General features: G+C 38.8%; 1 long non-coding RNA gene across 1 annotated transcript; it reads left to right on the forward strand.

Annotated features, from left to right (window-relative positions):
- The first annotated feature begins 2,789 nt into the window (after positions 1–2,789).
- On the forward strand, positions 2,790–8,892 carry LOC122459865. Its single transcript, XR_006280815.1, has 4 exons — positions 2,790–2,834; positions 4,484–4,706; positions 5,527–5,649; positions 8,299–8,892. It is a non-coding gene; the product is annotated as an uncharacterized LOC122459865 (long non-coding RNA).
- The last annotated feature ends 4,119 nt before the right edge of the window (positions 8,893–13,011 follow it).

Consider the following 13,011-nt stretch of genomic DNA (forward strand, 5'->3'; position numbering starts at 1 on the left):
CTGAGTCACTTACAAGCCTAAATTCCATTGACTCCTTAGTGCCTAAGTCACTTCGGAACATGGGACTTAGGTGATTTAGAAAATGTTACCCAGATTGGCTAGTTATTAATCCAAATGGCTATTTGTGCATATATTGCAGTTGTGCCTAGGAATCCCAGTCACGGACAAGGACCCTATTATGCTAGGGGCTGTACAAACACAGAATAAAAAATGGCCCCTGTCGCACAGAGTTTACAATGAAGTATAAGGCAAGAGACAACAGATGGAGACAGACAGACAAGGGAGTACAAGGAAACAGTGAGAATGTTGATCAGCATGACAAGCAGTGGTCTCAGCACACCAACAGCCTAACCATTGCCAAGTTTTTTGTAGGCACCTGAAAAAGGGGAGTTTTGGGGATTTGAAAGTGATGTGGCTTTGTGGCTGTTTATGGCGTGCTCCTCCCAAGCACGAGGGGCATCATGAAAGAAAGCAAAAAGGTTCTTTTTTGAAATGTAACATGTGGGGAGGCAGGCATACAAATACCCAGATGGCATGCACAGTCATTGTTATTGCGCATGCTAATTAGGTGTGTATTTGCTCACATACATGTTTTGTGATGAAGCCTAAGCAATCTGTATTCCACTGCTAATGGCAATGAGAATTTTGATTGTTTTGTTTTGTTTTTATGTCAATATTTTAAATTCCCCTCAAGCAGGTATCTGAATGCTCCATGAAGAATGAGAGATGAAAACATGTGACTACACAGCTGACTACATTTGTGATTGATCAACCACAGGAACACAGTTCATAAATTCATAACAAGAATCTGCTAATGACAGCATTTTAGGAAATTATAGCTGCAAAAACTTGTATGTATGTTAAGGACACCATATTTTCAAAATAAAAAAAAGGACACTTTTGTGGCAGTATTTTTTTGTAACATACTCAAGTGAACTGCATTTTGGCTCCTTTCTTTGATCTGCTTCACCTGGAGCAGAGCAGCAAACATTTCAAAAAGTCTAAACTTTGCCTATTTCCATTACACCCAGATACCCCCTCCTCAGTCCCCAGGCCTCTCCTGCCAAGCAGAAGTTTTGCACTGACTAGATTGGGTCATTATCTTACTGGATTCATATCACAATTTTGTTACCTGGGAAATTATGACAAGCTCTGGCTGTGAATAATGACTGGGGTGAAACATGGTTTCATAATGTGATGAGAATGAGACAAAGGTATGCTGAATATTCAACATCAGTACAGCAATATGTTTTCTTTATGGTTATAAACACTTGAATACTTGAATGACTTATCTGATGAAATAGGATAGTTCAGGTATACCAAAAGTAGGTCTTGGGACAACAGGACATCATATGAAAAAATGAGTCTGTCCTGGTAAAACTAGGATGTATGGCTATCAATATCAGACTTTATTATTGTTATGAAATTCAGTAAGGACTAATGCAAAGTACTCCACTTAGGAAGGAACAATCAGTTGCATACGTACAAAATGGGAAATGACTGCCAAGGAAGGAGTACTGCAGAAAGGGATCTGGGGGTCATAGTGGATTACAAGCTAAATATGAATCAACAGTATAACACCATTCCAAAAAATGTTATTCTAGGATGTATTAGCAGGAGTGTTGTAAGCAAGACCAAGAAGTAATTCTTTCATTCTACTCCATGCTGATTAGGCCTCAACTGGAGTATTGGATCCAGTTCTGGGCACCACAATTTGGGAAAGATGTGGACGAATTGGAGAAAGTCCAGAGAAAACCAATGAAAATGATTAAAGATCTAGAAAACATGACCTATGACAGAAGATTGAAAAAACTGGGTTTGTTTAGCCTGGAGAAGAGAAGACTGAGGAGGGACGTGATAACAGTTTTCAAATACATAAAAGATTGTTACAAGGAGGAGGGAGAAAAATTGTTCTTGTTAATCTCTGAGGATAGGAGAAGAAGCAATGGGCTTAAATTACAGCAAGGCCAGTTTAGGTTGGACATTAAGAAAAACTTCCTAAATGTCAGAGTGGTTAAGCACTGGAATAAATTGCCTACGGAGGCTGTGGTATCTCTGTCATTAGAGATTTTTAAGAGCAGTGGACAAACACCATAAAACACCTGTCAGGGATGGTCTAGATAATATTTAGTCCTACCTTGAGTCCAGGGGACTGGACTAGAAGATCTCTCTTCCAGTCCTTTCCAGTCCTACAACTCTATGATTTATTAGTAGGGCTTCGTGTTTGGTCATGGAGGTCGTGGAAGTCACAGATTCTGGGCTTTCCACGACCACCATAACTTCTGCAGGGGTCAGTGTGGCTGACTGCAGCCCGCTGCTCCGGTGGCCCCACAGCCAGCCTCTCCGGTGGCCCCAAGCAGCAGCCAGTGCAGCTGGCCCTGAGGACCGCCTGAGCAGCAGTCCCTGGGTGGCTGGTGCAGCCACTGCCGGTGGCTCCTGGTGATGGTCCACTGCTCCTGCCTGAATGGGATAAAGCAGCCCCAGAGAGGGCTGCAGCAAGGAAAGTTAGGCTGATTAGGAAAGCAGCCACAGCTGTGGTCAGCTTAATCAGGGCCCAGCTGGCTCTAGAGAGGGAAGGACCTGGTTGTTTGGGAAGCTGAGGAGGGTACCAAGGGTGGAGCAGTGCTAGGGCAGGGCAGAGGGCGCTGAGGAGCTCTAGCCTAGCAAAACCTCAGGCTGCAGGCCTAATTAAAGCCTTACAAAAGGTACTGGGGCTGCAGAGGGGCAGCCCAGAGGCAGCTGGTCCAACCCCCTTTGCTGATGATGAGTGGTTTACAAACTGTAGCCCACCTCAGGGAGTGGGGGCTAGATGATGACTGGCAGTAGCCACTGAGGTAAGGTGGGGATAGACCTGGGTGGGGAGACCCCAATTGTGGGTTGTTTCTGGGGGGAAGAACCCAGATGTAGAGTGGGGTCTGGGACGGACACGGGGGCCAGTGGTAGGAGAGACATCATCAGCTGGCAGAGGGTGCTCTGGTGCTGGAAAGAGTCCAGGGAATTAGCAACCAGCAGGAGGAGCCGCACTGGTGAGTTGTCACCCCACCACACAACCCCATCAGCCATTTAGGCCAGTATTCTGTCTCCAACAGTGGCTAGTACCAGATGCTTCAGAAGAAGGTGCAAGAAACTCCACAGTGGACAGATTATGGGATAATCCATCCTCTTGAGGGTCTCATCTTAATGCCTAATAGAGTTGTTTTAAACCTCAAAGCATGAGGTTTTAAATCCCTTCCAAAATTCTTCTCTTTTTAACTATTAATTCTTGATATTCTTTCTATTCATATAAGCATTCAGTTCCTTTTTGAATCTTCATGGATTCTTAGACTCACTCACATTTTGTAGTAATAAACTCCACAGTCTAATCACGGGCTGAATGAAAAAGTATTTCCTTTTCTGAGTTTTGAATTTGCCACTTTTTGATTTCATTTAATGTGCTCTTGTTCTTATGTCACAAGATGGCAGAACAGAAGCACCTAACCTTCTCTAGATCATTATTTTATATACATCTATCATGTCCCCTCTGATTTGCCATCTTTCAAAGACACAATCTCATTCTTTTCAGTCTCTCTTCATAAGAGAGTATTTCCAGGCCTTTGAACATTCTCAGTATCCTTCTGTGAACCCCTTCTAATTGTGCAATGTCCTTATTGAAATGGGGTGCCCAGCACACTGAACATAGTGTTCCAGATGAAGGATGCCATCAATATTTATAGTGGCATTATAAACATTTCCATATTCTCCATCCCTTTCCTTACCCATTCTAACAGCTTGTTTGTTTGTTTTTTAATCACAGTAGCACAGTGAGAAGTCTTCTCTGAAGATCTACAATGACATTCACATCTCTTTCCTGAGGTGATATGTTTAATTTAGACTCTTGTAAGGTGCATGAGCAGTTCAAATGTCTCCCTCCAGTCCATATTAGCTATTTCTACCACATTTCTGTCAACTTCAATTGATATTCACTGCAGAAATTAGTCAGATTTATTAAGCAAGTCCTCCCCATTAGATGGATGCCTCAGGAGGTTTTCTTTAATCCAGTTAAGAGTTTAAAAAAATCTCCACTCCTTGTTTTCTTTATTTCTGGTAATCTCTTTGTCTTGCCTGTATCATCCTGATGTTCTGTCTCCTCTATGTTCTCCACCTCCTTTTACATTTATTTTATACCTTTTTATTGGGTGACTTTCAGTTTTACTAAATTTTCATTGTATGCCTGCCAATTTTTTAAAGCAACTTTCCCTTTCCCCCCACATGGTGAATGCAGAGGCATGGATATTGTTCTGTGTTCCAGTGATAGATATTTCTAGTAACATCAAGTTCCTCAAACAGGCTCTCAATTGGCCTGTTGTATTTATTCCCCATAAGCCTCTAGTAGCACTGTTTTGTCTGGACGTAAATGACTTGTAGTCCTTTTTTAAACTCCCCACCATAAAGATTTCTTTGAGCACTCTGCTTTTCTTTAGTCATTATTTTCTGCTTTCTATAGGTACATTTCTCAATGGTGTATATTTGATGAGCTCCTCCTAAGGAAATCTTCTAACTCTGAATAATGCCAACCAGCAAAGTGGAGATGTGGAATATAATCCTTCAGCATCCTGAGTCAAACTGAAATGAAAATGCTGGAGATGGTTTTCTAATAAGACATTGTTTGAATACTAATTATTTCTTGTTGATGCAAATTTAGAACCCTTTTCAACAAAGCACTTAAGGTAATGCTTAACTTTAACTCAATATGATTTAAGCATGTGCTTAAAATATGCAAGTTCTTGTTGGATAAGGCAGATTTGCTTCTCTGGGTCTTAAAACGGGGGGGGGGGGGGAAGGTTGCTCTTTATGGCACCTTGGCTCTTCATCTTCCTGGGGAGACAGGCTCATCCATTAGGGGTGTGAAAAGCTGCGTAGCAACTAAGAGGCTTAGCAGCCATTGCCATGTTCTTGAATTTTTGGGCTTAATTTTTGGAGGTGCTGAACAACCAGTAATCTGACTGAAGTCCATAGGAGCTACAGATGTTGAGCACCTCTGAAAAAACCAAACCCATAAAACCTATGGGCAACTACAAAAAACAAGACAACTAAGTCCTACTGATGAGAAACTGACTAGAAAAAGCCACTCGGTTCAACCCACAACTCCTAAAGGGAGCAAGGCTTCTGGGAAAAATATTGTTTTTCAAAGTTTTCTTCTATGAAAACTTTATAACTTACCCAAGCTGATAGCAGGCATAAAGACATAACATTCTGTAACAAATGTTGAGATTTAGTTTCATACATATATTGTTAAATTTGTGGCATTGTTTTTAAAATACTTATAATTCCAAAGACGAAAACTAAAACTGTACATTTAGTAAGCAGCCATTCCTTTGGTCAGAATGCAATCATATGATTGGGAGTTTCTAGAAGGATGTGAATGGGGTAAATTACATTTATATGATCTAAATCCACTGGTTACACGCAAGAGAGGATTAACATCTGTTAAAAGTATTATGTTTATCAAGCAGGTGTTTCAATATTTGTATTTATTATGTGTTGCAGCAACAGTCTCTGAGAAAACATTCATACAACAATCTGGTTGTTTTATTGTCTGAATCTGTCAGGACAGTCATTTTGTTACTCAAACATTGTGATCCCCTTGCAAGCTGTAAACTGTTTAATGAGGTGAGTATATTGAGAAAGATGACAGACTTTCAAACTTTTGGAAGAGAGTATTACATCAGAGACATTTAGTTTTTACTCTTGGGATTGTTCTTAACACACACATAGCAAAAATGTTGAATTGGATTGAACATTTTCAGAATTCCAGTAAATTCCCTTGTGCAGTCTTATATTTGACATAGCTTTCATTAAGTCAATAAACAAAACACTTGTACTCCAGTATTAGTGGAAATAAATATTCCATGAACTACCAAACAGAAAAAGTATAATTATATCTGACTTTGAAGAGCTTTGCTCCATGTGTCTGTAATACTTTTATTGCCCACAGAGAAACTATACAGACACTAACTTGCATAAAACTGGCTGTTACCAGTTAAAACTAGATAAAGGTTAAAAGTCTGACATCTGCTGATTTGTCTTGTAGTGAAATGTGACACTGCCAATATTACACCTCCCAAATTGTGTGGAAAAATGATAAGGTTGCAAAGTCAAGCACTCAAAAGTTAGGAAATGCCAGAATGAAGATTCTTTGTTCAACTTTAATTTGGTCCCCTTGTGCATATGTATTATAATATAGTCTTCAATTACATGATCACACACTATTTTTTCCTAGAAGAACCCTAAGGCCTGATCCAAAGCCCAGTGGAACTAATGAAAGCATTTTCATGCACTTCTGTGGGATTTAGGTCAGACCCAAAGACCATATTCTGCTCTCACTTACACCTGTGCAAACAATTTGTCTTGGGATAACACAGATGTGAATGACAGAATTTGCCCAGCAGATTAGGCCCAGAACCTTGTCCTGAAGAGCTTACAGTCTAAGGCTCTGATCCTGTAATGAACTCTAGGTGTGTGGATTCCTATAGTCATATGAATCTCCACTGACTTTGATCTACACAGGTGCAAGATTGATTTCATGCAGAGTTCACAGAAAGATCAAGGCGCGAAACAGAGAAGACAAAAGAAAATCCCTCTGACAACATATAGCATAAAAATTTGTTCGGTAGACGGATACACTCCACAATTGAAGAAAAGGAGGTGGTGTAGATATTTTGGTGAAGATTCAGATTCTAAATAGAGAAGAGACCACTGTGACCATCTAGTCTGACCTCCTGTATAAACACAGGCCATAAAGTACCCCATGATTCCTGTTTGAACTAGAGCATATATATATATATATATATCCAATCATTTAAAAATGCTTAGTGATGGAGAATCCACTATGACCCTTGGTTAGTTGTTCCAATAGTTACCCTCACTGTTAAATGTATGCCTTGTTTCCAGTCTGAATTTATCTAGCCTTAACTTCAAGCCATTAGTTTTTGTTATACCCTTGTCTCCTAGGTTGAAGAGCCCATTATCAACTGTTTTTTCCTCTTGTAGATACTTATAGACTGATCAAGTCACTCCCCAACCTTCTCTTTGTCAAGCTAAATAGATTGAGCTCCTTGAGTCTATCACTATAAGGTGTGTTTTCTAATTCTTTAATCATTCACGTGGCTTTTCTCTGAACCCTCTCCACTTTAATCAACATCCTTTTTTAATTGTGGACTCCAAAACTGGACACAGTAGGAAGTAGAGCTAACTGGATAGTTGTGCTCACCTCAGCATTTTGGGAAATGCTGATCTAAAATGCAGCTGGGGATTCAGCAGGACCCTTAAATTATGCACCTTATATGGTCATTAATTTATAACTAATGTCTGGCCAAGGGATCTGGAGAAAAGCTAGATGGCTCATGATCAATCCAGGCAAGACAGAGTTTATCCTAATGCTGGGGGGCAGGCTGTAAGATGAGATTTGTCCTTGCCATTTCCTCTAGATATGTGCTCCAGTATCACCAATATCTTGCCTAGTCTGGACTGAGCATCCACCTACCTCTTTTTCAGGTCCTAATCTTGATTTTAGTTGTAATTAAATGATCTCTTTCCAATTATAATTGCATTTAGAGTGCAACTTCCTGGGCCAACTTCCATTACCAGTCATGCATATGGAAAGAGAATTAATACAGCATATTAGCATGTCTCCACAAATCATAATCTCACATACTTTCAAAGATGCTTTTCATCTACTCTTGCAGTGGCCTCTGAGAGAGCATGATCACACCCAATCTATTTTCTATCTTTCACCTTATTACATGCCTGTCACCATCTCTTAGTGTGGTCTCTTGAGGGGTCTCAGCTTCTCCTGATGGACCCTCTTTAGCTAACTCTCAGTCAGGTTAGTTTCTGGCTCTTTGAGTTTGCTTCAGTCTTCTGGCTGTTTTCTTGGAGGCAGCCTGGTGCAAGGCTGTTTCCTGTTTGCTATCCCAGGCCTTTCTGCCTCCCTTTCTTTCTCTGTGCTCTCCCCTTTATAGCAGGCCTTGTTTCCTCTATTGTTGGAGCTGTGACTGCCTGCCTTCAGGACTGGCAACTCTGGCAGTTGCATGGGGTTGCGATCAAGCTGATTGCTTGTAAATAGGAGAGACTCTGCTCCCGTCTATGCTGAGCATGCTTGTAGACCCCATTAGAATCTCATTAGGCCTGGTCCTTCTCCCATTGATAACTTCCATCAATGCCAATAGGAGCAGCATCGGGCCTACCTTTGAATCAGTTGATCCAGGCTCAACAAACTAATATGACTGAAATGTCTATATAATTTTATTCTTTCTTTAGACCTTCTGAATCAGTAACATCTGTTCCTGCTGATGGAAAATATCCCCTTGGCTACAGAGGGATCACAGTCACATGCTGCTGCTGCTGGAACGGCCTGTGTGAATCAACAGCAAGATAGATTCATCACTCTGCACCTAATAGATATAACACCAAAATGTAGCCAAGACATTCCTGTCCAAAGTGGGAGGTAACAGCATGTCCCCTAGTGGACCGCTGACAAAGATTGAGTCAAACCTGCCAAAATGTGAACCTGCTGTTCTAGGCAGACTAAGTATTTCAAACCTGATGCTCAACACATAGAGCTCTTCCTTTTGACAATTTCTTACAGATGATCAATTAATACCTGAGTAATGCCTGGCACTATTCATTAATATGTGGTTAGATGAAAAGAGGCAGAATAGAAAACTGAGGCTTAATAAAATATATTTTAGAATAGATTTAATTTAGATTTGGTGCATTGGTGTTCTGCTCAGTTCCATGCTCTAGGTGCTTTACACTATTTATATAAAGCAACTTCCTTAAAATACCACGGCTCCCACAGACTCCTATAGATCATATATAACACAATCTTCTGTAATATCTTTCCAACTCCAAACAACATCTCTCTCTCTCTCCCCACCTCCCCCCGCCCAATCCATGCCTTCAACAACCCTTTCAAACCAAAGGGAGATATGCACATGTACAAAGAGGACAGAAGAGCCCTACGTTTTAATATGAGAGCAGGAGAAAAATTAATTTGTTCAAGAAAGCTACTTCTCTCCCTTATTTGACTCAAAATCTTCCCATCTGGCTAGTTCACACCTCACTTGAATGAAAGTAACATGACTTAAATAATGGGTATTTGGTCATGGCCAATTGGTTTATTTAAGAGCAAGGCTGGTGGTGACAAGGAGAACATCTTTTATATGCCATGTAAGTGATGGAAGAAAGGAGCTCCAAACCTCCACGGGACAGATCTTCAGTTTGTGTGGAGCAATGCCAATATACATCAGCTGAGGATCTTACTTCCCTCATTGTACTAGTTTGCCTCTGCCGTTATCTTTTGTGCCATCTCATGGCATCATATTCTGCATGATAATGAATAACCTAGAATGAACAAGTGCAATGTGTTGTGATAGTCTATTGTTCACATTACTGTACGGTGTGGGGGCGCCTCCTTGTCTCCGGTGGGAATTGAGGATGTGCAGCCCCTCATACTCCTGAGACTTGTAGGAGAATATTGTAGAACTCAAATAACTGATGTGTGTTAGTGAGGTACAGCTAATAAAAAGGGGAATTGTTTAAAATAGACAAAGTGAAGTTGGGAACCAGCTATCAGAGACAGTTTTGACAGAGAGCCATAAAATGCAAAGCCATGTACTACTTTAGCACGCATTAATGCAGCAGAAAGACCTTTCTAATGATCTATAAATAAAACAGAAAAATGTCTTCTTGACTTAAGTGAATTATTGTTGCTATTAAAGATGATAGCACAATCTGGGAGGAAAGGTAGCACTACCTCTAAAAGTGGGGTATTCCATCCCCCCCCCAGCTATTACACAGAATCCTTTCACAGAAATTGGATTAATAGGAGTTTAATACAGACAGACTCAGTATGTATAAGATTCAGGATTAGCTAGTTTTGACACTACTATCAGCACAAAAGAAAAACATTTTTCCCTCTGAAAACTTTTTTTCAGGCAATTCTTTTATGATACTTGCAGTTTTTCTTCCCCAAAATTAATGGATAGGAGAACACCCCCCAACTTACATAAATATCTGGGCCCCAATGCTGGGAGCTATTTAAATATAAAATAAAGCCCCCCTGCCCCCAAAAGATTACAATCTAAATTGGGATAAGGTGCAAGAGGTGTGTGCAGAACACAAAGGAGTGAATGGAGGGAGAAGACAAGGATGACAATAGTAGGAACACAAAGTTACATATCTTGGCCAAGTATACAATTTGCAGGCTTCATTTTTCATTATTTATTTTAATAAGATAATTGAACAAGAGATTTTTGATGCATCACTACTAGGCCACTTGTCTCTCATGTATCATTAACATTTCAACATGGAAGAAATGCCTTCCATTTACTAAACAGTAGGCTGATCATTAGGTAACAAATAGCTGGGGTTTTAAAGTTTTGTTTCTTAACAAAATTTTTATCTGATCTGACTCAAGGAATTTAAGGGATGTTAATCAACATTATTGCCCAGAGGTTGGGGTTGATTATATAAAATTAAGATTAGCATTTTAGGACCTAATCCATATTATAATAGTTACGTAATAGTTCTCGATTACATAAAAGATAGCAATGATCTCTCTCTTCGTTCCCTGTTACCAAGCAGAAGGATTAGAGTTTTTTAAATGAATGAATCTTTGAGAATGAGGATAATGACTGTGGGAAAACCTGGGCAATGAGCTGGATTTTTCATTTGGCTCCTACTGTGTCAAGGCTACTGGTCATGTTTACTTCTTTTTATGTCAGAGTATGGCAAATTTAACTTCAGCCCTCACATTTATTGTTAACCACCTTTGATGATTAATTTTTAAATCTACATGACGTGAGTGAATATTTATAGAGTTGCCTATAATATATTGTTGCAGAAAAGAAGGAAACCTAGGATCATGATAAACTGAAAAAAAGATGTGAAGAGTCAGTATTTCCAGAGGTTCCTTTACAAGCCACATCCCTACTCTTCATCCAAACTACCCACTTTGCTGAGCAGTGAGGGCTTCTCTTTTAAAACATTTTACCTTCTGTTTACCCCCTCTCCTCTCCTTTCTTTGCCTCTTCTAGAAGGTGCTATTGCAAGTGGTGGCCAGAGGAGGGTGGAGGTGTCGTCAGTAGGGTCATGGCTATGGTCATGGATCTATTATCAAAATTCCACCTCTCTCTGCTTCCCAGGACATATATTCTCAGGCTTGGGGGAAGCCTAGTTTGTTACTCACTACAGTAATACAAATAATAAATAATAATTATAATAATAAATTGACAATTGTAGGTCATTAATATACAGAAATGATAGTACAATATTTTTCATATTGTTTCTTTATACCATTTTGTTTCTCATTCTTCTAGCTGGTAGCACTGAATAGTGTTATTTATTTACTTTGAAAACCTGTTCTCTAATTGTTTGTGTGCATATATTATCCTTTTAAGTTGTAATCAAATACAGAAATCTCAAACTGCTCTATTTATATAGATAAAAAAATCCTGGTCTTGGATCTGGTATTTAAAGCAGATTGGGAAATTTTAATAATCATTTTCATGTTTGTAGCACTAGACTTTACTTTTATAAGTCAAAATTTTATAGAATTTCTTAATTTGAAAAATATGGATACAAAAATTCCTTTCTTTTAGACATGCTTTCTTAACCTAAAGATCAGTTCAGTAAATCATACTAAGTGCCCCTCAGTACTTTATCTATATTTTACAGTGCTTCGTTACTGCAGATAAATATAGTTATAGTACAAATAATGTGAACATAGAATTCATGTGCAAGTACTTAATTGAAGGGGATAAATTTTTATGCAGCAGTACTTTGTTCCTCCTAAATTTTTAGTAGGCCAGAAGTAATAATATAAATGATAGTAGTGTTACAAGTATTTTTTTAATGAAAAAATACACAATTATAGTTAGTTTAGTGATTTTGATCTGTGACAAGGTATGAAATAAAGTTGGCTCCTATTGTGGTATTTTTTTAAAAAAAGGTAAAAACAAAGATTTTTGTACAGAAACCATATTTTTAAGTTTTATGAGTAAATCAGCCATTGCTTTGTGGACCAATAAAATGGAAAATGTGTGCTTTTATAGATTTATAAAAAAGGCAAACTATACTTGCATGAAAAATAACTTTCACCGATTGAGTACAGGTGGTGACTTGTTTAAACTCTGAAGACGTAAAGGCTTAGAATGTATGCCTGAAAAAGGTAACATGGCACAATAAAAAGTCTTCCATTCTTTGCTCATCAATCCTTTGGGTATTCCATGTCAAATAAATGCTACAACAATTTATAGTAAAAGTATACAGTGGAAGTGCCAACGTTAACACTTCTTAGGATTGGATAGTGTCCAAATTTTTCACACCAATATTTAATGTGAACTAAAATGTCCTTTTCATTGGAAGTGTCAGCTGTAACATGCTTTCCTATATTTGGCAACATGCTCATGTGAAGTATGAAGTCAAATGCGCATGATGTTCTTTTTATTTCAACTATGATAAATTGTGTTCATTTGTTTAAGTGCAAGTGGCAGTTTTAGTGTTCCTACTATAAATTTTGGTTAACTTCTATTGACATGCTGTATTAAACTTAAGAAAAACAAATTACACTTCACCCATTTTAATTGACTAAATGTGTCAAAATCACAATAAGTGCAACACTAAGGGTCAGAGCCTCAGACTACACCATAATGGGTGTCATGGCAAGGATCCAGCTTTTTGTACGTTTCATTTTTCATAAAGTTTTTGTATAAGGCATACATTTAACATTCACTTCCACGTCAAATCTGTAGCTAAAAAAATCTCTGATGTTCTGTTCATATTGCACACACTCTATCACACTGTTAAAAGTTTCCCTTGTTATTTAAGGAGATAGTACTGATGAATATGGATGAACTTCTGTAAACATAAGATTTGGAAATTGACTCTGGTATTTCAAGGAATGCATTAATGATTTATGTTGCACAAATGGATTACTGTAGCAACCCACAGCAGAGGCCATGTTTTGGA

This window comes from Dermochelys coriacea, chromosome 4 (genome assembly GCF_009764565.3).
Source record: "Dermochelys coriacea isolate rDerCor1 chromosome 4, rDerCor1.pri.v4, whole genome shotgun sequence".
Classification (NCBI taxonomy): Eukaryota; Metazoa; Chordata; order Testudines; family Dermochelyidae; genus Dermochelys; species Dermochelys coriacea.